The 5,660-nt window shown below is 48.2% G+C and overlaps 1 non-coding gene across 1 annotated transcript; it reads right to left on the reverse strand.

Annotated features, from left to right (window-relative positions):
• Window positions 1–843: 843 nt before the first annotated feature.
• Window positions 844–915, reverse strand: TRNAV-AAC. Its single transcript has one exon. It is a non-coding gene; the product is annotated as a tRNA-Val (tRNA).
• Window positions 916–5,660: the final 4,745 nt, after the last annotated feature.

Consider the following 5,660-nt stretch of genomic DNA (forward strand, 5'->3'; position numbering starts at 1 on the left):
GGGACTTGCTTATAGTAGCTTTGTTCATAATAGTCCCCAAATTGAAAACCATTCAAATGTCAGCACAAAGTGAATAGATATGATTGTGACATAGTCACTCCAAGAAACACTACTCTTCAATAAAATGAAACAAATTTCTGATACATGGCAACGATATGGATTAAAACTTCATTCACCCGAGTGATGAAAAAAGTACATACTCTGCGGGGCCACCTATGGGAATTACTCCACTACTACCCTACTCCTCTGTGTCTTGTGACACACACACACACACACACACACAAGGACTTACGTCCAGGTAGTCTCTGATCCTCAGAGAGGATCTCTGGAGGAAAGCAGGTTGACTGGGAATCCTAGAATGCATGAAAAAGTAGGCTCATCGTCATCACCCTGTAAACGCCTTTTACCAAGGACATTTCCTCCATTGTTTGTAGCACTCTCTAGTTAACCTTTTCCGTATATTTCTCCAATTAATTTGGTTCTATCCATTTCCTCCTTTTTTTCCCTGCATTTTCCTCCATCGCATCATAGAAAAAGCAAGAGAATTCCAGAAAGACATCTATTTCTGCTTCATTGACTCCACTAAAGCCTTTGACTGTGTGGATCACAACAAAATATGGAAAATTCTTCAAGAGGTGGGAATAGCAGACCATCTTACCTGCCTCCAGAAAAACCTGTATGCAGGTCAAGGAGAGATGAAACCAGTCAGTCCTAAAGGAAATCAACCCTGAATATTCTTTGGGAGGACTGATGCTGAAGCTGAAGCTGCAAGCCTCATTCCACGAGGCAGACCTCTATTTTGTATTTAAAATGTGAATCTAAAACCTTGGAGGAAAGTGAAGTTGTTTCCGCCCGGTTTCGAACCGGGACCTTTCGCGTGTTAGGCGAACGTGATAACCACTACACTACGGAAACCACACGACCACTTGTGTCTAGTGACATATTCAAGAACTGCATGTTTGAACACACCTGACCTTCAAATTTTCAAAGGAAGAGGACTCTGAAAACAATCCGTCAGGCAAGGATCTGCAGTTCCTGAAAGGGCCTGATTTAGGGTTCCTCGCCTCTCCCGGGGCGAGGTCCCTGTGTGCCAGCTTTGCGCCCAAGAGCAGAGGTCGCCTCCCCTGACTCCCCAGTTCTCAGAAGCCTCAGGAGCGGGGGGAGTAAGGTGCGTCTGAGCCCCAGGTGGCCCCACGTCCGTCAAGGTGGACACAGCCCTTCCAGAGGCAGATCCAGTGCCTTGGAGTCCCTTTCATGGCGCCAGCGGGGACCTGGCTCGATGCTTCCAATCCCACTCGGGAAACAGAGGACCCGCCCTCCCCTCTGCCCCGCCTGACCCGTGCGCTCCTCTCTCGCAGGCCTTTCAGAGCAGCGCTTCTCCGGCGCCGCCTAGCACCGGGGGTTCCTCAGATTCCTGCCTCTGTGGCTGATGCTAGTCCTCTAGTTTCAGTCCAGACTTGCATCACGCTTTCACGTTTAGCAGGAACCGCCGCAAAGACTGAGGCTCGGGTCATTTGTTGAATTCCTTTGCCTACCAGGCCCAGCGTAAAGCCGCAGAGGAGCCAGGCGCGGTCCACGCAGATCTAACCGTCTTCATTCCAAACTTGAGATTCTGCTTGAAGGACCGCTTAGTTTTACATTTTACAATGTCTGAAACGCCTCTTGTTTTCCTTTTATAATTTTGCTGTTCAACAGGTCGTGGAGCGCGAGTTTAAGAGAGGTAAAGGCGTTTTGTTTTGTTTTGTTTTGTTTTTCAGAAAGCCGGTGTCTTGAAGGGTCTTCGTATGTACCTCACAGCAGGCAGAGTTTCTTTTCGCTGAAAGGGTTTAATGCAAGGTTGTCTGTGTGTCTGTCTGTCTCTGGTTTCCTTTAGCAGTAGAGCTTCTCAATCTGGGGAATGCACGTGCCCTTTCCTCCAGCAGTGGCTTTCCTCCTTTTCTCAGTGCAGCGTTGCCTTCGCGTCTGAGGTTCACGGGCTCAGACCCCGAGGCAGGCGCGGGCCGCATGCGCACCGGCCCCCAGGCGCAGGGCTCCTCCTGGTTCCGCGTGGACTCCGAGTGCGGTCGAGAGTGTGAGCGCGACAGCACCTCAAGCGCGCTAGAGGCCTGAGTTCCCAAAGAGGCAGACTTGAAAAGGGCTTTAGATCAGGGCGTTTCTCGAGATTTCGCCTTGCTTTCCTCCCCTGCAGGTCCTAGTTGTCACCTCCCACCTCCAGACAGAGGAGCGGATTCATCGTTTTCTGTCGCGTCCGGCATGCTGACGTCCCACGTGGACGGGACGAGGGGTGAGGTGGTCCTCTCCCCGTCAGGGTGGACGCACAGCGGACGCCCGAGGGACCACAGACACACGGCTCCCTGCAGCAGAAATGGTGGGCACAGGGCTTCGGGCCGGCGAGTGGAGCGCGCCGAGGGGACGGATCCATCCCCTGCCCCCGAAGGTGTGACAAAGCGCAACGACGCCCGCCCAACCCCTGGATCAGAGGTTCAGCCTCATCCAAGAACTGGACAAGGTAGGCTCCGCAGGTCGTGAGGGAAGACCTGGAATCCAGGTGTGGTGAGAGGTCAAGCTCTCTTTCTGAACCTAACTTGCGAAGCAGGGGCCACTTGTTCTCAGCTCAGTGGTGATGGGCGGGTCCATCTACTCCCTGATCTTGACCTGATTCGGGGCCTCCCCTGATAGCGGCTCGAGGACCGGCTGCTTTTCCTCCTGGATCAGCTCAATCCGCAGACCCGACCCTCTTCATCCTTGTGTCTTTGGCTGGAAACCGCGGTATAGAGTTGAATTCGTTCCCTTTTGTTCTCTGACTCAAATCAGATTGTCCGCGGTGTGCTGGGTGAGGGAAAGCGAAGTGTCTTCACAAGGGACGAACTTCTTGGTTTTCAGAGAATAATAGGTGTCACAGGTAGAGACGATGTAGGGCCCAGATGAAAAGGTGAGGGGATATCAGGCGGTCAAAGTATCCTGCAGTCAGCTTTGTCCTGTGCCCTCCTTGGATTCGCTGACTGTGGCTTGTTCTACAAGGTGACTCAGAGCAGAGAAAGATGGGCTGGTTGTAGGCCCTATGGAGCTTTCTGGTTGTAAGGAACTGTTCCCCAGTTTCTTCAGTTCAGTAGTGATCCAAGGACAGCAACACATCAGGCTTCCCTGTCTCTCACCAAACCCTGGAGTTGTTCAAATGCATGTGTATTGAGTCGGTGATGCCATCCAACCATCTCATCCTCAGCCACCCACTCCTCCTCTTGCCTTCAATCTTTCCCAGCATCAGAGACTTTTACACTGAGTCAGCTCTTCCCACCAGGTGGCCAAAATATTGGAGCTTCAACTTCAGCATTAGTCCTTCTGATGAGTATTCAGGACTGATTTCCTTTAGGATGGACTGGTTGGATCTCCTTGCAGTCCAAGGGGCTCTCAAGAGGCTTCTCCAACACCAGTTTAAACGCATCAATTCTTTGGTACTCAGTTTCCTTTATAGTCCAACTCTCACATCCATACACGACTACTGGAAGAACCATAGCTTTGATTAGACCGACCTGTGTTGGCAAAGGAATATCTCTGGTTTTTAATATGCTGTCTAGGTTGGTCATAGCTTTTCTTCCAAGGAGCAAGCGTCTTTTAATTTCATGGCGGTGGTCCCATGTACAGTGATTTTGGAGCCCAAGAAAATAAAGTCTCTCACTGTGTCCATTGTTTCCCCATCTATTTGCCATGAAGTGATGGGATCGGATGCCATGATCTTACTTTTTTGGATGTTGAATATTAAGCCAGCTTTTTCACTCTCCTCTTTCACTTTCATCAAGAGGCTCTTTACTTCCTTTTCGCTTTCTGCCATAAACCTGGTGTCGTCTGCATATATAAGGGTATTGATATTTCTTGCAGAAATGTAGATTCCAGCTTGTGCTTCATCCAGGCAGGCATTTCACATGATGTACTTTGCATAGAAGTTAAATAAGCAGGGTGACAGCACACAGTCTTGACATACTCCTTTCAGTTTGGAACCAGTCCGTTCTTTCATGTCTGATTCTAACTGTTGCTTCTTGACCTGCATACAGATTTCTCAGGAGGCAGGTAAGGTGGTCTGGTATTCCCATCTCTTGAAGAATTTTCCACAGTTTGTTGTGATCCACACAGTCAAAGTCTTTGGCGTACTCAAGAAAGCAGAAGTAGATATTTTTCTGGAACCCTCTTGCTTTTACTATGAATCAACGGATGTGGCAATTTGATCTCTGGTTCCTCTGCCTTTTCTGAATCCAGCTTGCACATATGGACATTCTCAGTTTACATACTGTGAAAAGCCTCACAGTGAGAATTTTGACCATTACTTTGCAACATGTGAGATGAGCACAATTGTGTGGTAGTTGGAACATTCTTTGGCACTGCCTTTGTTTGGGAGTGGAATGAAAACCGACCTTTTCCAGTCCTGTGGCCGCTGCTGAGTTTTCCAAATTTACGGGGATACTGAGTGCAGCATTTTAACAGCCAAGCCTCCCTGTCCATCACAAGAGTTTTTTGAATGTTCTTCCCAATGGCCCATGAGTTATAAGTAGTCCAGTCTGTGTGGGGAGATCACTTACATACGATTGCTTGTCCTGTGTGGTGAGCACCAGGCGTTGTTCCAGGATCCTTTAAAAATGTTCTTTCCTTGGCCTCAGGCACTTTCTTCATAAGGATACCCGGATCATTACTCTGCTGAGTACTTGAGGGAGACCCTTTCATATCTCAGCATTCTCTGTCTCCCACTGTCTCATCACTGGACCTTTCTTCATGTTTCTTTTTTTATTATTAACTTTTATTTGAGTATAACTGCCTTACAATGTGTTAATTATGATGTTGTGTTAATAGCACAGTGAATCGGCTATACATATACATATATCCCCTCTTTTAGGATTTCCTTCTCATTTAGGTAACCACAGAGCATCCAGTAATTCCCTATGCCATACACTCAGTTCAGTCGCTCAGTCATGTTTGACTCTTTGTGACCCCATGAACCGTAACACACCAGGCCTCCCTGTCCATCACCAACTCCCGGAGTCCACCCAAACCTATGTCCACTGAGTTGGTGATGCCATCCAACCATCTCATCCTCTGTCATCCCCTTCTTCTCCTGCCCTCAATCTTTCCCAGCATCAGGGTCTTTTCAAATGAGTCAGCTCTTCACATGAAGTGGCCAAAGTATTGGAGATTCAGTTTCAACATCAGTCCTTCCCATGAACACCCAGGACTGATCTCCTTTAGGATGGGCTGGTTGGATCTCCTTGCCGTCGAGGGGACTCTCAAGAGTCTTCTCTAACACCACAGTTCAAAAGCATCAATTCTTCTGTGCTCAACTTTCTTTATATCCAACTCTCACATCCATACACAACCACTGGAAAAACCATAGCCTTGACTAGACGGACCTTTGTTGGCAAAGTAATATCTCTGCTTTTTAATATGCTGTCTAGGTTGGTGATAACTTTCCTTCCAAGGAGTAAGCATCTTTTAATATCATGGCTGCAGTCACCATCTGCAGTGATTTTGGAGCTCAGAAAAAGGAAGTCTGCCATGGTTTCTACTGTTTCCCCATCTATTGCCATGAAGTAATGGGGCTGGATGCCCTGATCTTAGATTTCTGATGTGGAGCTTTAAAACAACATTTTCACTCTCCTCTTTCACTTTTCATCAAG

This window comes from Capra hircus, unplaced genomic scaffold (assembly GCF_001704415.2).
Source record: "Capra hircus breed San Clemente unplaced genomic scaffold, ASM170441v1, whole genome shotgun sequence".
Classification (NCBI taxonomy): Eukaryota; Metazoa; Chordata; class Mammalia; order Artiodactyla; family Bovidae; genus Capra; species Capra hircus.